This window comes from Phoca vitulina, unplaced genomic scaffold (genome assembly GCF_004348235.1).
Source record: "Phoca vitulina isolate PV1807 unplaced genomic scaffold, GSC_HSeal_1.0 scaffold34, whole genome shotgun sequence".
NCBI classification, from domain to species: Eukaryota; Metazoa; Chordata; class Mammalia; order Carnivora; family Phocidae; genus Phoca; species Phoca vitulina.
Window position 1 is genome coordinate 5,231,758 of NW_022589737.1, and position 23,834 is coordinate 5,255,591.

Here is a 23,834-nt window from a genome sequence, read left to right on the forward strand (position 1 = left end):
TTATCAAAAAACAGAAAACAAGTGTTAGCTAGGATGTGCAGAAACTGGAACCCTGTGTACTACTGGTGGGAATGCAAAATGGTACAGCTGCTCCAGAAAACAGTAAGGCAGTTCCTCAAAAAAATAGAATTACCATTGGATGCAGCACTACTTTTGGATATATACACCGAAGAACTGAAAGCAGGAACCGGGGCGCCTGGGTGGCTCAGTCGTTAAGCGTCTGCCTTCGGCTCAGGTCATGATCCCAAGGTCCTGGGATCGAGTCCCACATCGGGCTCCCTGCTCGGCGGGAAGCCTGCCTCTCCCTCTCCCACTCCCCCTGCTTGTGTTCCTGCTCTAGCTATCTCTCTCTCTGTCAAATAAATAAATAAAATCTTTAAAAATAAATAAATAAATAAAAATGAAAGCAGGAACCAAAAGAAATACTTGTACACCAAGGTTTGTGACAGCATCGTTCACAATACCAAAGGTGGAAACAATCAAAAGGTCCATTGACAGATAAGTGGATAAACAAAATGTAGCACATTATATGTAGTGTATGTCATATATATTCCTGCCTTAAAAGGAAAGAAATTGATACATGCTACAACATGGACGAAGCTTGAAGACATTATGCTAATTGAAATAAGCTAGACACAAAAGGACAGATTCCACTTTTATGAGATACCTCGAATAGTCAAATTCATAGAGACAGAATCTAGAAAAGTGGTTACTAGGGGCTGGGGGACCGAGGAACGCGTAGTTACTGCTTAATGGGTATAGAGTTTCAGTACAGGATGATGAAAAAGTTCTGGAGATAGATGGTGGTAATGATGGTACATTAATGTGAATGTAATTGATACCCCTCTTGTGTATAATTTAAAATGTTTAAAATGGTAATTTTTATGTTATGTATATTTACCACCAAAAAAAAAAAAAAATCCCGCACCACTCTGCAAACTTTTTAACTTTAACAATATACCATGACTATTTTCCTGGTCCATAAATACAAATCAAATTCAGTCTTTTTAATAACTGCACACTAGGGCGCCTGGGTGGCTCAGTTGGTTAAGCAACTGCCTTCGGCTCAGGTCATGATCCTGGAGTCCCGGGATCGAGTCCCACATCGGGCTCCCTGCTCAGTGGGGAGTCTGCTTCTCCCTTTGATCCTCCCCCTCTCATGCTCTCTGTCTCCCATTCTCTCTCTCAGATAAATAAATAAAATCTTTAATTAAAAAAAATAACTGCACACTCTATCATAAAACGACATGCTATACCATATTTAACCACTCCCACATTGACAAACACTTGCTGTTATAAATAATGCTGCAGTCCAAATCTTTAAGGAAGTTCTTATGATGTATTAGTTCTGTACAATGGAGTCTTCAAACTGCAATTACTGGGCAAAGTAAATAGTATATTTAGATCTTTCTTTAATCCATCTTCAACCTTTGTTTATTCATGGTCTAAAGCAAGGAGGAAAGATGCTCTGCATTTGTTAGGTTATGGATTTGGCTGCATGTAACAAAAACCTCCAATCACTGGGACTCATACCAGATATAATTTTATGTCTTTTTCACATAACCATCTGGAGATGGGCATTCCAGGACTGGTATGGAACCCAGCCTCCTTTCATCCCCTTACTCCACCATTCATTTTCCAAGATGGCTCACTACCATCTCCACATTCCAGTCAGTAGGACAGGACAGGGGAGAGGATGGGCACATACCCTTCCTTTCAAGACTCCACCCAGCAGTAGCTGGTACCACTTCGGCTTCCAACCTATTGTCCTGAACTTAGTCATATAACCCATCCTAGCTAAAAGGGAGGCTGGAAAAAATGGTACTCATTCTGGATGGCCATGTGCCCAATTAGGATCATGATGGCCCCAGGGAGATTAGATACATTTATCTTTTGTTAACTGTTTGATTTAAGCTACTTGATTTGTGTTATTTTTACAGATCAAGTTAAAGGCAGTCAAACTTAACTTGGCAAAAACTAGTTTGTCCTGACACTTGGATATTATAATTTGAGGCAGATATAATTTTCTTAGTTCTAATTTTTCAATATTAAGAAGCATCTCTACCCAGCAGTAACTACAACTGAGAGGTCACCCATCTGTTTCATCCTCATAGCTTTAGAGGAAAACATCACTAAAGAGAAAGCCTGACCATTGCGGGGATCTAGTAACAGGGAACAGAGTTCCCCAGGGTAACAGACATCCAGGACTCCACCTTCTCACCCATTTCAAAAACAATGGATGTGAGCAAATGCCAAGATGAGGCCTGGTAGTTAAATTTCTAAGCTGATGGGAAATAAAAGAGGTGCTCTCCCAGCTCCTGGCACTTGCACATTATCCATCTGAATTGTGTGGCTCAATTAGCCTTTTAACTGATAGCAGTGCTTCTGCCATTATCTTCCACCAGGCCTCATTCACTCTGTTTCATAGAGGAAAGATTTGCTCAGGTTGATGCCTTATTCTCAGAACGGCCTTCCTCTGACTTTATAGAAAAGAAAAGCAATTTGATCAAAAGAAGCCAGAGCTGGGCTCGAGTCCCCTGCCGCCCTGCTCCTGTATATCCTTTGCCTTTCTCTCTTTTAAACCTACCTAGAGCATCTTTTCCATGAAGCCTTTCTTGGTTTCCAGTACTGACAACAATGGAATAAGCTGGAAGGCATCTTAGAGATCTAGAAGGGAGGTTCTCAACCTTGACTTCCTGTGGTCACCTAGGTAACTTTTAACAGGTCCTTCTGCCCTCACTCCTCCCCAGATTCTGATCAGTAGGTCTGAAGTGGAGCCTTAGCTCTTGCTAAGGGGGAAGTTTTAACTTCCCCAGGGTATTATGAGTAAGAGTAGGAAACTACGAGGCCAACACCTTAACTGACAGATGAGGGCACTGAGACCACATGACAATACGAAGAAAGTCACGCATTTCTTCGTAGGAAGCGAGCCCCTTCCAGCAGGGACTTCCCTTCGCAGTTCTTCCTCCAGCACCTGGAACTGTGCGGATCTAACGTGCGGCAGATCTGGCAGGATGAACGAAGGAAGGAATCCATGTGACACTAGGCTTAAACCAGAAAATCGGACTCTGGTCCAGGATATGACACCACAGGCTTCCTTTGCTGGAGGGAGATCCGTGACTAGTTCGCCGGTGTGTTCACCGCGATTGTTGGCTCGGTAAACAGCCTTCCTTGCGACAGCCTCTGGCCCCAATCCTCGCCGCCTCCCAGGCTCTGTAAGTGCTTTGCATCACAGGAGGTCACGGCTGGTCGCAGTCGGCCTTGGGTGCCCAGGAACGGGCCCCCGTCCAAGCACACCTCAGGGCGTGTCTTGGGGCCAGGGAACACCTCGGCGGGAGTGTCAGGGGCGTAGAGGGAAGTGCGGGCATTGAGACGGGAGGCCCCGCACGCCCACGAGGGCGGGGAGAGGCGGCCCGGGGTGGGGAGGGCCGGGCCGGGCGCTCGCACCTACCGGGTGGCTGCGGCAGTCGGCGCTCGACGCGGGCAGCGCAAGGCTCCGGGGCGCTGGGCGCAGGTGAGCCGCCGCTGCGGGCTGGAGGCTCGGACCCCCAGCGGGCCGGGCCAGGGGAGGGGGCCTCCGGCGGGGAGGGGGCCCGGCCAGGGCAGGGCGGGGGTGGGGGGTTGGGGGGCTCGGGCAGCAGAGCCGGAGGGCCCGGACGGCCCAGGGTGGGGCAGCTGATCCGCGAGCCCCCTGAGCGCGCACCGCTGTCGGGTCGCCGGCGGCCGCGGGGTGAAAACTGCTGCGTCCCGGGCCAGTCAGGCAGACCGTGTGGCAGGGCCAGAGGAGCTTCGAAGTGTGAAGCCCCCGCCCTCCGTTCCGCCCCGCGGATCCGAGGACCCGAGGACCCCCCGCCCGGGACGGCTCCTCGCTGGCCCAGAGGCCGGTCGGCTGCGCGTCGCCGTGGGCACTTAGCGCCCTACCGTCCGGCCTCGTGAGCGCCGACCCCCAAATACGACGAGCCAGAGACTCTCCTTAAGCCAGGAAGCCCAGAATTCAGTAATAAGAGGCGATTGACGGATAAAGTTCCCCGAGTCGTGATTTCGCTTCCACTGCGGCTTCAGGGGGTAGGAGCCAAGGGGGACGACGAGCAGGGGTTGGGGAGGTTCACGTTGGACCTGAAAAGCGGTTTAGGCCACCCGTCTGGGTCCAGAAGGATAACCTCTGGAGATATATTCTAGCCCTAGATGTAAGAAGGATTTGCGCTTCAGAAAGGGAAACCCGTCGCTTTATGAAATAGATTTTATATTAGCCAGCCACCTCTTCTAAGAAGTGACCCATTGCCTTCCCCAGCTCTTCCGCCATTTGCGCCGGGGCTGCCATGTTCCTCCGCGTCCCCGACCGGTTGCCCCGGGGCCCCGCCCCCCGCTCTGTGGGGCTCAGAAAGTGGCGGAAGAATTTTTTCTGGGCCTTTACATTCACTTTAATAGGTAGGACGGCTTATTGTTCCTAAGACACATGTAACATTTAACCAGATGTGCAACCTGCTCAGTAGAGTCTGGAGTTTGTTCCTTGTCAAACCTTGTGGAGGACGATCCCAACGCACCGTGAGATATGGCGCCGGGGCCACTTCCGGCGTCGTTCTTCCTGAGAGTTGACCCGCTTTAATAAGGATGTACTTACCCTCTGCTCCTGGAGTTTCTGGAAAAGACGTGGAATTGATATGAAGGCTTTATTGAAAATGGTGCCTTGATTTTACGAGGGAGAGTGCCTGACGTAAGCAGAAGGGAAGCATTATTTCCGGTTGGGCATTATTAGTTCTGGTATTAGGACAGCCAAGTATTCAGTTCCCTTTTAAAGGACTTTGATTTCCTCTCACTCCTTCCATGAGAGGCAGGACAGTACCACCGCATACTTATCTCATGCTGTGAGTTTTTCCTTGTATTCTGTGGATTCCTCCCTCAGCCTTCTGGTGGGCAATGGTTGTGATGACCCAGGTGAAACTATAAAGCTCGAGTTTGACACCAGTGATTCTGTTTGGGGTGTGCCCCAGTATGTCCTTGGTTGTGTCTCTTGCCTAATCTTAGCAGACGGCACTTTGAGATAGGGAGAGAAGGACTAAAGAGAAAGACTTCTGCTAACTTGAAAGTTAACATCAGCTGCCATGCTAAATTGGTCAAAGTACAGATATTACTTATGTTGGTTATAATCAAAGGATTATCTCTTTTCCTCAATAGCATTTGCCTGTTGGAAATGGATAAGGGCAGTTTTACCATATGTAGAACCACTCCCATAGCCAAAGTTCCTGTTATTGCAAAACGTTTTATAATTGCGGGTGAGAGAATGGAAGTCGCCACTGTGTCATCAACTAATGGATGCATACGAGACAGATTTCAAATCTGTATTTATTTCTAGAGACAGGTTGTAAGACAAAAACTAGATCATGCACAATACGATACAATATCCAGTAGGAACAATTAGGGGCAACCAGTAAGTCCTGTAATCCCCACACTTCCTTTGAACTCAGCTTCCCTTTTAACCAGTCTTCTCCCCCAAACCTTTACAGGGGGCTAGAAATAAACAGAGATGATTTGAATTTTAGATCTTTTTCTTTGTCTTGTCTGTTCTCTGTGTCACAGGCTCCGCTTCTGAACGGACAGAGAAATTCAAAAGATCTATCAGCCTTATGTGAGGAAGAATTTAAGCTGAAGATACCAAAGTGCACTCATGTATTCCCTTGCAGGATTTAGATATTATAAGCCATTGTTGATATCTTGCTGGTATCACATCATAAGGGGGCTTTACGGAGTACAAGGCGATTTCCATAAGCAGCACTGTGAGGAAAGAGTAATTGCTTAGTTCATAAATGGGGAAACTGAAACTTAGAAATACTGAGTATCTGGCCTGGGGTTATCCAGCTGTTAGTGCCAGAGCCAGGACTCAAACGAGAATTCCTTCCATAATACCTCAGCTACCTACACGGTGTCTTTTTGTTTGCTCCTTTAATTTAAGGATGGGGAGTTGTTTGTGATTTATTTCTCCTGACCTTTTATTGAATATAGTCTCTGACTTGAACTCCTAGAATCTAAATTTAGAAACGTTCTTGTTTGGTAGATTTCATGCACACCTTTGTTCAATGTAACTGCAAAAGTATTTTAGAGCTGAGGATAGCCTGAAATATTATCAAGCCCAATCTTTTTGTTTTTTCAAAGAACAAGGGGAGATACAGGGAGAACTAAGCAAGTACCCAAACCTACTTTGCTAAAAGCTAGGCCTGCCAGTGTTCAGACTCTTTCCAGCATGTGGTCCCTTGAGGATTTCCTAGATATATAAATCAAGTGGTTCAGTTTGATTTACTTTGTTGCTTTGGGGTCTGTGATAGCAAACCATAGCCCCTCTGAATCCTGGACTCAAATATCTGTAGATCCTTCTGGTCTTACTGGGATTCCACGTTCCATGAGGGAAAGAGCTGATTGGTCTGGTGCATTGTGTTGTTCTAAGCACAGGACCCATAGTAGGCACTCAATAAAATGTGTTCAGTACCCATCAAATAAACATTTGAACAAGTATGAGATGTCATTAGGACTTCATTCAGCTACAAGTAACAGAAAATCCTACTATAGTAACTTAATAAGTGAGGAGTTTGTTTTTCTCAAATAGCTAGATGTCTAGAGGTGAGAAGCTCAGGACTGGGCCAGTTTCCTCTGTCTTCCTGCACCACCATCCTTCGTATGTGGCTTGCCTCCTCACTGAGAGACAGGCACCTCTTCTTTTCAGAGAGGGCTTCCCAGGAAAAAAGGGTAGAATGAAGGGCAGAAGACATGTGCCAGCTGAACCTGTGTTTTTGTTATAGTAAGATCATTCTTGAAAGCTCCACCCAGTAGACTTCTTATACCTCATTCATATAAGAACTAAGTCACATAGCCACTCCTAACTGTAAGGGAGCCTGAGCAAATCTAGTGTTTTAGTCGGCCATGTTGCCAATACAACAAAATAGGGATTCTGTTAAGGAAGAAGGGGAGAATGGATAGTGGGTAAACAATTAGCAGTACCTGCCATAGTATGTTCTATGAGTCATTGACTCTTTGTTTCTATATGGATTGTTGTTGTTGCTTTATTTTTACTCTTTGTTGTTGTTCTTTGGTTTACTAAAAAAGTGATAGATAACACAGTGGTTGTAGAGGAACTTTTTAAAATTATAGATTCTGAGGTCCCACCCAAGAAATGCTGATTATTTAGGTCTGGGTTGAGTCTATAAATCTGAATTATATAAACTGGCACTCCAGATAATTTGAATGCAGGTGGTCACAGGATCACAATTTGAAAAACATTGAATTGGGGAGTGGTTTAGAAGAGGCACCTTCATTTTATTTCCAAAGTCTTTCCTGCCTCATTCTTCTTGAGGCTATTACTTTCTTTTTTAATTTTCTATTTTGGTCAATATAAATAAATATGTAGTCTTAAAAGTCACAAGTTCTACAAGGTTCTTACTAAGTCTACACTGAGCTACCTCCCTAGAGGCAACTATTTTCAATGCTCTCGGCTACGTTTCTATCATATTTACCACCATATTCCCAAATAACATGCTAATACTGGCTATTTCTCTTTCTTTTCCCAGTTCTGGATAGTATCTACTGACATCCTGCCTGGGAGGATAAGGGTCTCTCTCTCATACCCTCATTATTCTTTCTCACATTTTCTTCCCTTTCTTGCAAGGTCCCAATATAGTTATATCCTAATTTTTTTGATATAACGATATTTGGTGTTTACATTATTATGACTCTGTAAATGTTATTCACAACCCAGCTATGTGATAAACCATGATTTCTACACTTCCTTTCTTGTACAACCTTTTTCTATCCCCTGGACTTAGTAATTGCTACCTCTTCTTCAGTTGTTTAGTGCTTTTTGAACATGCATTACAGTTCTGACTCAAACTTTGACAGGATGGTAAAATTCCTCCCAATAAAGCGTTAAGTAAGTAGTCAATTTGATTTGCTTTTCTTGGAAGCATCCCTGCTCAGCCCCCCCCCCCCCATTCTCTGGGACTGGTTATTCTGAGCCCCTTGTTACACTGGGAGCTCCCCTGGCTGCCACCTTGTCGATTGTACTGGATTCTGATTCTTGGATTGCATGCCTTCTCACTCAGTTTGGTTTTGCTGGAGCATAGCTTCCTGAGAAAGGGCGCATGGAGGGAGAGGCAGATTTATCCTGAAGGTGATGAAGCTCCCGGGGCCTCTATGAGGGCTGCAAAGTGTTCCAAGTTGACGAGTCAGGAGGAAAAGCCAGGTCGCCATCATGAAGCATTTTTGGCACATTTTCTAAAGAGATCTTAGAAGCAAGAGCCATGAACCTCCAAGGCTCCCATTTGTTGTGATTTCTTTTCTCAATGTAAATAAATAGTCACATCCACACCCAATTCTGTGTTTGTAATTTTATGACTTTTTCTTAAAGGGGGCTCCTCAAATTATGTAAGACGCAGGCCCCACAAGACCTGGCTGCTTTTTCAGACTTTGTACATTCAAGATGTCATTTTTCTTCCTTCACATTTGATTGATGGTTTAGCTGAATATAGGATATTAATTGGAATTAACTTCCCCTCAGAATATTGAAAGCATTGCTCCATTTTCCTCTATCTTTTGATAGCTCGGTTGAGAAGTTGATGCCATTCTGGTTTCTGATCCCTAGTGTTTTGTTTTTATCTCTGGAAGTTTGTAGGGTTTCCTTTTGTTTATTCCTCATGTTCTGATATATCATGATGTTGTTAGTTGACTTTGGCTTTGGCTTTTTTTTCCCCCATTGTTTTAGGTACTTTAAAGGCCTTTTCAATCTAAAAATCATATTCTTCAGTTCTCAGTTTTGTTCTGTTGCATAATTTCCTCTGTTCTTTCTGCAGCTTACACTAAATTACTTAGATGCTGGAGCTCTTGAATCTGCCCTCTTATTTGTCTACAGCTCACACTAAATTACTTAGATGCTGGAGCTCTTGAATCTGCCCTCTTATTTTATCTTTTCTATTTCTATTTTTAAAAAACCTCTCATATTTTAGTTCTAATAAATCTTCCAACCCCCATATTAAATTTTTAAATTTCTACCATCATATATATATGTGATATATATATATGTGATATATATATATATATGGGGTTTTTTTTGAGAGAGAGGATGAGCGGGGAGGAGGGGCAGAGGGAGAGGGAGAAGTATGGCCGGGGCGGGGGGGTGGTGATTGATTCCAGGACCCTGGGATCATTACTAGAGCTGAAGGTAGATGCTCATGAGCTGGGTGGCACATTGAGCCACCCAGGCACCCCTTAACAGGTCATTTAGAAGAAGATTTAATTAAGGTGGAAAATTATAATTAGCTTAATATTTGTCTTTAAGAGGTTATACTGAGAAAATATTTTTCCAGTACCTCTAGAGAATGTCTTAGTTATAGAATTTGGGAGAAAATTTCTGCCCTTGAAAGTCACTCTCCAAATCCATACTATTTTCTTTCTTTGCTCAGCCTGGCATGTGATAACCCAAACTTGGGGCAGATTCAGACCTCTTTCTTTGCTGGGAAAGTTTTAGATCACCTAAAGGCATCAGATAATATGTGTCCCTGGTTTAGCTTTTAGTGACCTCTTCACTGGAAAGCCTAGGCATGAGATACCAGATTTTCTACTGTTGGCTCTTCCTTCTCAGGCACCTTTAAAAACAACTGCAAAGCCCTTGCAGGCTAGGGCCCAACCTTGGTATCTCTGTTTCTCCAGCACCTAGAACCATGCTGATACACAAGAGGCCCTGGATAAATGTTGCTTGAATCAAATTGACTCCATTACCCATTTTAAATTAACCTTTCCTAATGGTCCCCTTGCTGTTTCCTCTGTTTATTTTGCATCTTTTTTTGTCACTTTTGCTGTAAGATGATACCTCATTCTTCAATTTGATGTGTAGATGTGTTGGAAAACAGACTGGAAAGATCTTCTACCAGGACTCCAGGTAGAATTTCCAGGGGTGAAAATTCTCCATATCATCTTGCTGAAGATGTAATAATTTCTTAGGTCATCAGCAAACACCCTACATCTGGTACCATCTTGAACCAGTCGTATTTGAATGCACTTTTTGCCTCATGTTCCATGCCTCACTTATACTGTCCTTTGCTTCCTTCCACTCTCTTTGATCTGGCCCCCACTTTGACCCAAACCTTCTCTTTGTTCTGTTCTAATGTTGTTTTTCTGCCTCCTTTCCCCTACCTTCATCTGCCATCTGGTATATTTTGCAGAAAGCACAGTGATGTACTAATTTCAGAAGACCTACCCTGCCTATCAGGAAGACATCTTTTTAAACTAACCCAGAATGATGATAATGAAGAATGAAGAATCTCTCTCTTCTGGCTGTTGTTGAGATTGTTCCTATGCTTTGTTCCCACTGGGATTGTTTATTCTTATATGGAAGGCTCTAGAACAAGAGCTAAACTACAGGATCATTGTAAAACAGTGATCTGTAGATTAGTGTTTCTCAAACGCTATCACTCCCCACAGAACTTGTACTCTCATGGCATGGAGGCTTGGCTGAAAACAGCATGGCATAAGCTACAGTCTCTCTTAATGCTAAACAGTATATGCTACCCAAAATACATCTGTTTTAACGTGAAAATCATTTTTCCCAAAATCTTGAGGTGAAATTGATACTACAGGATGATAACCATGTTGGTCATGTGATTCCAGATATTTTTGGCTTACCCACACATGGGTCTAAGAGGCATAGTACAAGATGATCTCTGAAGGACTCATCTAGCTCTAAAAATTATATGAAAAATAATGTTAGCAGCAACCTTACTAATGACTGGACTTAGGGACTAGTTTCCTCATGATTCAGGATTACAGCTGAGTTGAATCAGTTCAGTTCAGATCAAGAACTATTATTATATGGCAAGCTTTGTGCTAAGCTGTGGGAAGTTTAAGATGAAGCAGATAAGATCTCTGCTCCTGAGGTACCTATAGTCTAGTGAGTAAGGCATGTAAATGTGTAATTTTCATACAACAAGAGATAAAAATCCAGATATGCATAAGGTACTATGGTAGCACTGAAAAGGGGGGAGGGAATAGCATGAACAAAGTGTATACGGTAAGGTTTGTGGTGGGAAGAAATGGGAAATGAGGCTCAAGAGACAGGCCAAGGGCCAGGTTCTGGATATATGCCATGCAAAGGGGCAGACTACATCGGTGTGGTGGTTAGTCAGTGAAATATTTTAAATTTTATAATGGTGTAGTCAGATTTACATTTTAGGTAGCTGACGCCAGTGGCAGAGTAGAAGAAGGGTTTATGGATGGCAGGATTACAAGCATTACAGTAATCAAGGCAAAAGACAATGAGAGCCTAAATGAGATAACCATTGTAGGTATAGAAAGGAAACAGAGAACACCAGAAAATTTGGGGAAGCAAAATAAGCAGAGTATTTTAGTCTCTTGGGAAATTGGGACACTGTGGGGCAGAGTGGGGGATGAAGGGGTATCTAGAATGAGTCCTAGAAATCTGACTTTAGGAATGACTGGATGGATGTTAAGCCTCTACCCAAGTTTGAGATATAGAACAGAAGCCAATTTGGTGGGGAAGGCAGATGATGAATTCAGGTTGGGACATGTTGACTTCAAGGTGTCTAAGAAGAATCTGTGTATTTATGTGTGTGTTTGTTGCTTCACCAGGTTGTTAGATGTATGAGTCTGAAACTGAGGGCAAAGGTCAGGCTAGAGATAAGAGTCATCAGCGTGCAGGTGGTAATTGAACTATGGGTGTGTATGAGTTCTTGCAAGAAGAAGATTGTATATAGAACAGTGGACCAAAGTGTGCTAGTGTTTAAGAGACAGGAAAAAGAAGAGAACCCTTCAAAAGAGAGGAAGAAGATTACAGATGATGACGAGAGCTAGGACAGAAGAGTATCATGAAAGCCAAAAACAGAAGGTAAATTCCAAAAATAAGTGACTAAGTGACATCTTCAATTAGAGTAGCACTAGAAGAGAAGAGAGGTCTATTCAGATATTATTTTAAAGATTCCCACTGATGAAACAATATGGAGAACATTTGGTGACATCTACGAATACAATTTCAGGGTCATGGTAGTGAAGGAGGAGAAGTAAACGGAGAAAGCAACTGTCTTTCCAAGTTTTTCCAAGAAACTTAATGATTTTGACAATGTTTGATTGCATTACACAAAACCATCAAAATTCCTTTCTATCGAAAGAAAATTTAATGTAAGTGGTAATTTAGTTCAATAATTACTGACTTTCCAAAGAATTTTAATATTAGAAATTGTTTTTAATTATTTATAAATAAACCTTTTAGCAAAGGAGTTTTGGCTCTGGACTAGGGGAGATGGTGAGAAAGAGATCCACATATTTTGAGAATATACATACAAAGTTTAAAAAAAATTGCAAAACTATTACATTGTTTCAAGATAACGTATGTAGTAAATGTATGTAGTATATAGTAAAACAAAAGTGAGTGAATGCTAAACACACAATTCAAAATGATGTTTCCTTCTCAAGAGGAAGGAAGGAGAGAAGCCATCAAGGAGGTGTCAACAGGAAGCTCCAAGGATGTTAGTAATGTTCTCTTTCTTAAGCTGGGCCATGGGACACAGTTGTTAAGTCATTCTTTCTAACTTTTACATACATTAGCCATATTATTTTTATGTCTGAAATAGTAAATAGGAAGAGAGATACACAGTGGTTCTTCAGAGATCCAGGGTCAAAGCAGATTTTTTTGGTTTCTTTTTCCTTTTTCTTTTATTATTTTGTGTGGGAAAAGTCTTGGGCATGGTCATAGTTGAAGGGAAGAAGGCAACAAAGAGTGAGAGAAGTTCATGAGTAATAGAAGTAGACCCAGAGGACACAGATGGAAGATCGGCCTATCAGAGGGGTCAATTTGAGAAGAAGAGTAGATGTGGATATCTATGCATTTGTAGGTGAAGAAGAGATTGTGATTGGTGCCTTCTAGTCTCGATTATGTTCATGGAATGAGAGGAAAGGTTTACCCAGAGTTACGTGAACTCAGGTTTGAGGGAAGGGTTGAGTTTTCAAAAACCAGACTATGGGAATGGGGAGTAAGACCTTGCACGTGTCAAGAAGCACTGCCAAGTGCAGTAGGAGGCCCAGCATCCATCTTGCTCACTGATGTAAATGCTGAACAAGTTCACTGATACTACAGAAGGAAGGAAGAATGTATTAGAAATGTGTTCCTTGTTGCTTAAAAAATAAGCCAAACTTTCAAGTCCAGGGATGCCCGTCCTGCTGTAATGTATGCCGAAGTGACTGCTTGTCCTCGTTGGTGACATCCACAACTTTAGTTCCATTCTTCCCCCACCATGTCTGACTTGCTCTGTCCTTTTCATATTTCATTTCATTTTTGTGATGTGTTAGGAGCAAACACAGAAAGTGATTTTAGAACTAGGAAAAGCTATGGAGATGACCTCTTCCAAACTACCATTTAACAAAGAAGTTATGATCCTAAGAGGTTACATATCTTGCTCAAGGTCACAGAGTTAAGTTCTTAGCAAAACGTGGACTAGAACCCAGGTCAGCTGACTCAGAGGTCAGTGTTCTTTATTAGTTCTTGAGAAATCATGGAACTTAGCCCAGATTTGTTCTTCAGTCTTGAACTCAGGATTCCAGTAAGGCTGCCTAATTTTCATGACAGTTTGAAAGAGACAATCAAGAAAGGCCCAGCTCTCGGGCGCCTGGGTGGCTCAGTTGGTTAAGCGACTGCCTTCGGCTCAGGTCATGATCCTGGAGTCCCGGGATCGAGTCCCGCATCGGGCTCCCTGCTCAGTGGGGAGTCTGCTTCTCCCTCTGACCCTCCCCCCTCTCATGCTCTCTCTATCTCATTCTCTCTCTCAAATAAATAAATAAAATCATTAAAAAAAAAAAAAAAAGAAAGGCCCAGCTCTAACACCAGCCCCCTCTGTGACTAGAGGATTGCAATCAATATATTTCATGACATTCAACCTTTCACAAGTATATATCTCCATACTAGATTATAAACTCCTTAAAGATAGGGGTCATTTCATTTTTTTTTTTTTAAGTTTTTATTTTAATCACCCGGTTGCTCATCATGACAAGTGCCCTCCTCAATCCCCATCACCTATTTCACCCATCCCCCACCCACCTCCTCTCCGGTAACCATCAGTTTGTTCTCTCTGGTTAAGAGTCTATAGTTTCTTTCTTTCTCTCTTTTATTTATTTGTCAGAGAGACAGAGAGAGAAAGAGAAAGAGCGCACAAGCAGGGGGAGCAGCAGTCAGAGGGAGAAGCAGGCTGGCTCCTCACTGAGCAGGGAGCCCGATGCGGGGCTCGATCCCAGGACCCTGAGATCGTGACCTGAGCCAAAGGCAGATGCTTAACTGACTGAGCCACCCAGGCATCCCAAGAGTCTATAATTTCGTGATTTGTCTTTCTTTCTTTTGTTTTTTTTTTTTTTGCTTTGATTCTTAAATTCCACATATGAGTGAAATCATACAATATTTGTCTTTCTGACTTATTTTGCTTAGCATAATACTCTCTAGTCCCACCCATGTCACTGAAGATGGCAAGATTTCATTCTTTTTTATGGCTGAGTAATAGTCCATTGTATGTATACATATATGTGTGTGTGTATATCCTTATCCTTTATCTTCCTTATCCATTATCAATCAATGGACGCTTGGGCTGCTACCATATTTTGGCTATTGTACTTATTTAATGCTGCTGTAAACATAGGGGTGCATGTATCCCTTTGAATTAGTATTTTTGTATTCTTTGGGTAAACACCCAGTAGTATGATTGCTGGATCATAGGGTAGTTCTATTTTTAACTTTTTGAGGAACCTCCATACTGTTCTCCAGAGTGGCTGCACCAGTTCATATTCCCACCAACAGTGCATGATTGTTCCTTTTTTTCCACGTCCTCACCATCTGTTGTTTGTTGTGTTGTTGATTTTAGCCATTCTGACTGGTGTGTGGTGATATTATAGTTTTGATTTGCATTTCCCCAATAATGTGTGATGAGCATCTTTTCATGTGCCTATTGGCCATCTGTATGTCTTCTTTGGAGAAATGTCTGCTCATGTCTTCTGCCCATTTTTAATTGGATTATTTGGTTTTTGAGTGTTGAGTTTTATAGTTCTTTATTTATTTTGGATATACTGGATATGTCATTTGCAAATATCTTCTCCCATTACATAGGTTGCTGTTTAGTTTTTCTGATTGTTTCCTTCGCTGTGCAGAAACTTTTTGTTTTGATGTAATCCCAGTAGTTTATTTTTGCTTTCATTTCCCGTGCCTCAGGGAACCGATCTAGAAAAAAGTTGCTATGGCCAATGTCAGAGAAATTCCTGCCTGTGCTCTCTTTTAGGATGTTTATGGCTACAGACCTCACATTTAGGTCTTTAATCCATTTTGAATTTATTTTTGTGTATGGTGTAAGAAAGTGGTCCAGTTTCATTGTTTTGCATGTTGCTGTCCAGTTTTCCCAATGCCATTTGTTGAAGAGACTATATTTCTCCCAGTAGATGTTCTTTTCTGCTTTGTCAAAAATTAATTGACCATTTAATTGTGGGTTTATTTTTGGATTTTCTATTCTGTTCCATTGATCTGTGTGTCTATTTTTATGACTATACCATACTGTTTTGATTACTACAGCTTTGTAATATAACTTGAAGTCCAGAATTGTGATGCTTCCAGCTTTGCTTTTCTGTTTCAAGATTGTTTTGGCTATTCAGGGTCTTTTGTGGGTCCATACAAATTTTAGGAGGGGTCATTTCTTATTCGTTTTATTATTTCCTCAGCACCCTGCATAAAGTCTTTTTTTTTTTTTTTTAAGATTTTATTTAATTTATTTGACAGAGAGAGACACAGCGAGAGAGGGAACAGAAGCAGGGGGAGTGGGAGAGGGAGAAGCAGGCTTCCCGCGGAGCAGGGAGCCTGATGTGGGGCTCAATCCCAGGACCCTGGGATCACGACCCGAGCCGAAGGCAGACACTTAACGACTGAGCCACCCGGGCACCCCCGCATAGAGTCTTATATTTAATAGGATCACAGGAAGGAAGGAAGGAAAGGAAGGAAAGGAAGGAAGGAACGAACGAACGAACAGACCATCTTTTGCTTAGAAATCAAACTCAGTTGGAAGGTAACTGAGTTCTTGTTCATGGAGTTTTGTTCCATAGCTCATGAAGTCATGCCAGAACAGGGTTCAGATTCTTATTCTCGTCTTATGCCTTCTGACCAGTTGTTCCAAGGACCCACCTACAGAGAAAATAACAGTGACAGTAGTAGTTATGAAATTTTAAAAAGAGTGATGGACTCCGGAGTGACTGAAGGGCTCTCAGGCTACTGTTAGAGCAGGGGTACACTCTGCCGGAAGTTCAGGACTAAAGCACCATCACATCAGCTGTGGGCAACAGAGAATTTTCACCTCTGTACTTCTGCTTCTTCTGCATTTTACTACTCAGCAGCTCAGAGAAGAAGGAGAGGTGATAAGCTTGTTATTTGCAGAGTAACAGAAAGCTGAGTCAGGCAGGGTTGGTTATATTCCAAAGTAAACTCAGACCAGAAGCCATCTGAGTGTTTCTCTTGGCAAGAACAGATTCAAAAAGTATAAAAACCATGTCGTGGAGTAAAATAATATGCTATATCCTCCCCGTAACCTACTTGCCTACTGACCAAACACACGTCCCATTCTTATTAAAAAGATATTCAACCAGTACCCTCTCCAGAGTCAGGTAAAGGTTCCACATGACTCCCCCCTCCCCACTTGGAATTAGGTAGTGAAAGCAAAGGACAGCAGCCTTAGTTCAATAATTATATATCCCCTAAGAGAGAAGCCCGGTTTCTCCCCCCATTAATTGTGGGAATAAGTATAAGAACACCATAGAAGAGAGGAAACTAACATTTGTTAAACATTCACTCTAGTTAGCTGCTAGACACTCCCAGTTAATCCTCACAAGATGCTTCTGTTAAGGTCCCTGTTTTGGAAGAAGGGGTACTAAAATTCAGAGAGGTTAGAGAACTTGTCCAAGCTCTTACCAGCAGAGGTAGCAAAAGCAGGACTGACTCTCCATAGTTCATGTTCTTTGTATTATGTGACTATACTTCCCCTTAAAGGAACATGTATGAACCCAGTTTCCTTTAGGGAAATCTGGGAAATTGGATGCACCCGAACTAATATAAAACTTGACTTGCATCTTTTGTAACTTAACCTTCCTCAGGCCCATTTGTGAGTTGGTTCATATCCTTTCCAGAGACTCTTGGGCACACAGGACCACAATGTTTAGTTTTTTTGACTTTAAGTATACTGTTTTGTTCATTCCCAATCTGAGATAATTTCAAGGTTTAATGCATTCCACCCATGGAGGAGAGTGACATTTGGTCTTTCTTGGTAAGGAAGGTAGGAATGGTAGGGTAAAGAGAGTAAGCAACATTACCGAGCTCAACTCTGACTATATGGATGATTGGCTGCACTTGTTCCTTAGCTTTTGCATATACTATTTGCTTTGCCTGGCACTGTATCCACCCTGCCTATGCTTACCTGTTTTTCAAGGAAGTTTTAGGTACACTTCCCTCTATAATCTTTCTCCTATTTCTCGCGGGGTGAGTCAGAGTCCTCCTTTCATTGTCATAACTCCACACACACTATTAAAACATTTAATATAGTGTCATAATAGTTGAATTACTCTTTCTTCGCCAGAGTTCCGCCTTATTGAAGGCAAGGTCCTTCTCTGAAGATTGATGAAATCCATTTTCAAGAGTAGAAGGGTAGATAGACAGGCACCAAGACAATTCAAAGCGGGAAAGAAGAATCTTTCATCAGATGGCTGGGATAGTTGGATATGCAAAAAATGAAGTTGGATCATGACCTCACGCCATATACAAAAGTTAATTAAAATGGATCATAGACATAAATGTAAGAGCTAAAACTGTAAAAATCTTAGAAGAAAACACAGGAGTGAATCTTCATGCCCTTGAATTAAGCAGTGATTTTTTAGACATGACAGCAAAAGCACAAACAACAAAAGAAAAAAAATAGCTAAACTGGACTTCATTTAAATCAAAAGCTTCTGGGACACCTGGGTGGCTCAGTCGGTTAAGCATCTGCCTTCGGCTCAGGTCATGATCCCGGGGTCCTGGGATCAAGCCCCACATCGGGCTCCTTGCTCAGCAGAGAACCCGCTTCTCTCTCTCTCTCTGCTACTCCCCCTGCTTGTGCTTTCTCTCTCTCTCTCTCTCACAAATAAATAAAATCTTAAAAAAAAATAAATCAAAGCTTCTGTGCTCCAAAGGACACACTTGAGAAAGTAAAAAGCCCACAAAAAGAGAGAAAATATTTCCAAATCATATATCTGACTTGTATCTATAATAATATAAGGAGCTCTTACAACTCAACAATATAAAGACCCCAATTTAAAATGGGCAATGAATTTGAATAGGCATTTCTCCAAAAAAGATATACAAATGCCCAATAAGCTCATAAAAAGATGCTTCACATCACTAATCATTAGGGAAGCAAAATGAAACAAAACAATGAGATATACTTCATACCCACTAAGATGGCTAAAATAAAAAAGATGAACATGACAAGTGTTGTTGAGGATGTGGAGAAATTGGAACCCTCTCACATTGCTGGTAAGATTGGAAAATGGTGCAGCCGCTTTGGAAAAGAGTCTGGTCATTCCTCAAAATGTTGAACATAGAGTTATCATATGATCAAGCAATTCCATTCCTAGGTATATGCCAAAGAGAAATGAAAACATAGGTACACACAAAAATATGTACACCAATATTCATGGCATCATTATTCATAACAACCCAAATATCCATCCATAGATGAATGGATATTATGTATCAATTATACTTCAATTAAAAAATCTAAAAGAGGGGCACCTGGGTAGCTCAGTCGTTAAGTGTCTGCCTTCAGCTCAGGTCATGATCCCAGGGTCCTGGGTTCAAGCCCCACATCAGGCTCCCTGCTCAGCAGGAAGCCTGCTTCTCCCTCTCCCACTCCCCCTGCTTGTGTTCCCTCTCTTGCTGTGTCTCTCTCTGTCAAATAAGTAAAATCTTAAAAAAAAAAAAATCTAAAAGATTAGGGGCGCCTGGGTGGCTCAGTCGGTTAAGCATCTGCCTTGGGCTCAGGTCATGATCCCAGGGTCCTGGGATCAAGCCCTGCGTCAGACTCCCTGCTCAGCAGAGACCTTCTTCTCCCTCTACCTCTGCTTCTCCCCCTGCTTCTGCACTCTCTCTCTCTGTCAAATAAACTATTTTTTAAAAATTTTTAAAGATTAAAATTTAAAAACCAGATGCATGGATAAACAAAATGTGACAGATCTGTACAATGGAATATTATTCAACAATAAAAAGGAATGGGGGTCCCTGGGTGGCTCAGTTGGTAAGCATCCGACTCTTGATTTTGGCTCAGGTTATGATCTCAGGGTCATGAGATAAAGCCCCCCCAAGTTGGGCTCCCTGCTCAGCAGGGAGTCTGCTTAAGGATTCTTTCTCTTCCTCTCCCTCTGCCCCTCCCCCTGCTTGTGCTCTCTCTCTCTCTCTCTCCCTCTAAAAGCAACAACAACAGCAATAAAAAGGAATGAAGCACTGATACATACTACAAGATTGGATGAACCTTGAAACCATGCTATGTGAAAGAAGCAGAGATATATGATTACACTTACAGGAAATATCTAGAATAGGCAAACCCATGGACACAGATAGGAGGCTAGTGGTTGCCAGGGTTGGAGGGATTGGGAGGAAATGGGGAATGACTGCTAATGAGTACTGGATTTCTTTTGGGATGATGAAAATGTTATAAAATCAGATGGTGGTAATGGTTGCACAACTGTGAAGATACCAGCAATCACTGAATTATACACTTTAAAGGACTGAATTTTATGGTATATGAATTATATGTCAACAAGGCTGTTATTTGAAAAAAGAGAAAGAAATAGCAAGAAAGCACTTGAGACTTCTAGAACCATATGAGGGTGACTTTGAGATTCATTAGGAGAAACTGTCCCAGGAATACTTAGTTGAAACCTTCAGAGTGTCTTCTTTGATACATCTGAGTTGTCTTTTGTAGTGATTTAGTAATTAAATCTATAAAAGTGTATGGAACAGTCAACTAAGTGATGAACAGATAAAGAAAATGTGGTGTCATAGGCTGAATTATGCTCCCCACCCCCCAATTCATATGTTGTTGAAGTCCTAACCTCCAGTACTTCAGAAGGTGACTATATTTGAAGACGTGGTCTTTATTTTTTATTTTTTTATTTTTTTAAAGATTTTATTTATTTATTTGAGAGAGAGAATGAGAGAGAGAGAGCATGAGGGGGGGAGGGTCAGAGGGAGAAGCAGACTCCCTGCCGAGCAGGGAGCCCAATGCGGGACTCGATCCCGGGACTCCAGGATCATGACCTGAGCCGAAGGCAGTCGCTTAACCAACGGAGCCACCCAGGCACCCGAAGACATGGTCTTTAAAGAGATAATTAAGTAAAATGAGGTCGTCAGGGAGGGCTCTAATCTAATCTAACTGTTGCCCTATAAGAAGAGGACACAGGCACACACCGAGGGAAGATGTATATAAAGACACAGGGAGAAGACAGCCATCTTCAAGCCCAGGACAAAGGCCTCAGAAGAAACTAACCCTGCCAACACCTTGATCTAAGACTTCTAACATCCAGAACTGTGAGAAAATAAATTCTGTTTTTTAAATCACCCAGTGTGGTTTGTTACAGCAGCGTTAGCAAACCAGTAAATGCAGTATATGCATGCAATGAAATAGCCATAGAAAGGAGTAAGTAGTGATGCATGCCACAACATGAATGAACCTTGAAAACATGATGCTAAAAGGAAGAAGCCAGTCTGGGGGCACCTGCCTGGCTCAGTCAGGGGAGCATGTGACTCTTGATCTTGGGGTTGTGAGTTGAGCCCCACACTGGGTGTAGCAATTAAACAAATAAACAAACAATTTAAAAAAAAAAGAAAGCGAGTCTCAAATAACTACATGTCGTATGACTCAATTTATATAAAATGTCCAGAATATGTAAATTAATAGAAATATAATGTACATTAGTGGTTCCCTAGGACTTTGGAGGGAGGGGGGACTTGGGAAAATGGAGTCACTAATGGGTTAGGGGAATTTTTTTGTGGGTATGAAAATGTTCTAAAATTGACTATGGTGACTGATTGTACAACTCCATGGATATACTCAAAACCATTGAATTTACCCTGTAGGTGAAAATGGTATGTGAATTATATATCAATAAAGCTGTTCCTTAAAAAAAAAAAAAAAAAAAAAAAAGCATATGGAAAGCAAGGGAGAAAATTTCTAGGAGTGAGTTTATGCCCCATAAACAGTTTTGAAGGTAGAACACTCTAATAAGTGGTGACATAAATAACAAAGAAATAAAGGCAGCCTGATCTCTGTTTCCTTCAGAAAAAAAGCAGGATAGGAAGCTGGCCTAGAATAGAGCAGGGTCTCACAGCCTCAGCATTATTGAGATTTGAGCTGCAGAATTCTTTGTTGTGGGGGGTGTCCTGCACATAGCAAGATGCTTAGCAGCACTTTCAGTCTCTACCCACTGGATGTGAGCAACGCCACCATCACCCCCAGTTGTGACAACCAAAAGTATCAACAGACACATCACCCCCTGTTGAGAACGGGGGGACTGGAGAAATGGACCTAAAGGTTAACCTGACAATGTAACAAACAGACCCCTGCTTGCCTGAATTTTAATTTTGCTGTCTTTTAAGGCAGGGCAGTAGGGTGGGGGTAGAAGAACTCAGGCACCATTTCGAAAGAGAAAACGTGTCTATCTGATATCAAAAAGAAAAGGGGGGAGTCGGGACAATTCCAGATACAATTTGCCAAAATTGTCTTTGGCACCTTTTTGGTACAAATTCTGCCATTCTTTATGCCATCATAACTTCTTCCCTGGATATAGTAAAGCTTTCCAGTATTTTTTTAAAGAAACTACAAAAGCCTGAGTGTCCTACCCATAACATGTTGATCCGGTATATCTGTATGACTCATAACAATTTAGGTTATACTAGATAAAAACAACCCGCAAAGCTTAGTGGCTCATTACAACTGTTTATTTTTCCCATGCCATGTGTTCATCATGGCTTGTTTGGGGCTCTGCTCCAGGTTTCCTCACTCTGGGATCGAGGCTCATGGAAGAGCTACTGTCATGAACATTGATAGTAATGTGGTAAAGGGAAATGTGTTCTGAGGGTTCTTGAACTGGCAATTACGTATTTCTGCCCAGAACTAACACATGTCACTTCTGCCCTCAACTCACAAGACCCCACCCAACCACAAGGGGGCCAGAAATTGCAATTGTACCATGTGCCTGGAAGACAGAGAGCCAGAAATAACTAATGAATAGTGTTACATACCCTCAAAGTACTCTTCCATATTGCTTTCCCTGTTCATATAATCATATGCCGATATACATATGTAATACATATATGCAGGACATTACCATTGCTCAAAATGGGGTCATATATAAGTAGTCTTTTCCATCTTGCTTGTCTCAGCCAACTATCTCATGGAAAACCTTCCAGTACAGCTGGTATGGCTCTAATTCAGTCTTTTTAATGATTATGTAATATCCCATGGTGAAGATAAACCATAATTTACTAAGTCAAATGTATGGCTAGAACTAAGAAGAGGTCCAGGTTCTCTGTAATAGTTGGTAATCTATACATTTTGTATCCTGTCATCTCAAATTGGCAAAAATTGGCTTTAACTCCTCCCCCTGCCATGAATGCCAAGTCCTTAGCTCTAATGTTGGAGAGTGCGGGTTGCTAAGCCCAGGCACTCAAGGAAGAAAATAAAATTCGATTTCCTTATTTTTGATTCTCTCACTCATCTAAATACATCCTTTCACTACTTTCTTCATCTAAAATAAGGGAACATGTGGGCTTTATTAAGAAACAAAGGGCACCATATCAAGTTTTATTTTTAACCACAGGCAAACTACATCAAGCATAATTTCTCCTCTGCTCCCTCCCTCTACTTCTGTGACTCTCCAGTCCTCTTCTTTCCCTGTCTCCTACTCTTGCTTACTCTTCCCTCCTTTTTCTGTTCTGGACATCTTTAACTTGTCTTCCATTTCATTTCCTTATCTCAGATTAAAATTAGAGAATGTAGAGGGGGGAATGGTTAAAGAGGACAAGGAAAAGCATGTCAAACCTCTTATGCAAATGATGTTCCTTTTCCAGTGATCTCCTTAGACAGGACATGAAAAGTTGCCCAAACCACTAGTCTTCTCATCTGCCAGGTTTAACTTAAAGCTACCACCTCTCCAAAACACTCAGCCCTCCCTTCACACTCTATCTCATACAATATCAAAAAATAGCAAATATATTAAAATAAAGGAAGCTTGTCTTTGCAGAAGCACTTTCTGATGTTCTCCTCTGTGGGTTTTCCTTAGATTGATTTTTTTTTTTTTTTCTTTTTACATCTCAGGGTTGTGAGGTCAAGCCCTGTGGAGCCTACTTAAAAAACAAAAAAAACACCTGAGCTGAAATCAAGAGTTGGACGCTTAACTGACTGAACCAGCCAGGTACCGCTGAAGTAGTTTATAGTGTAATTCTAAAGAGCTTATCCCTTAAACATTTGCTTTTTATTTTTTAAATTATTTTTTTAAAGCTAGACTTCTCAGGGACTTAACCTATTTGAATGGTGTTATCCAAATTATTAGAAATCTAAATTTTTATTTTTCTATTTGAAGTTGGTTATTGCCTTGCGCCTCCTAATTGAAACTGACCCATCCTGTATTTCTACCACATGTCCTATGAGGTAATCAAATAAACTAATCTAATAATTGGTTATTGGAAGAAATCTACCTCCCTGCTCCTCTCCCTCATCAAATCAAGGTACTCAGCCTTC

The 23,834-nt window shown here is 41.8% G+C and overlaps 1 protein-coding gene across 2 annotated transcripts in view; it reads left to right on the top strand.

Annotated features, from left to right (window-relative positions):
- TMEM45B (transmembrane protein 45B) overlaps positions 1-23,834 on the top strand; it is a 52,712-nt gene that overhangs the window by 18,983 nt on the left and 9,895 nt on the right. Inside the window, exon 1 of one of the 2 annotated variants that reach the window (XM_032426261.1) lies at positions 3,441-3,514. The exons of the other annotated variant lie outside the window; for it this stretch is intronic. The gene's annotated coding sequence lies outside the window, so the exon portion shown is untranslated. Of the gene's footprint in view, positions 1-3,440; positions 3,515-23,834 lie in introns of those variants that run through there. 2 annotated transcript variants of the gene reach the window in all.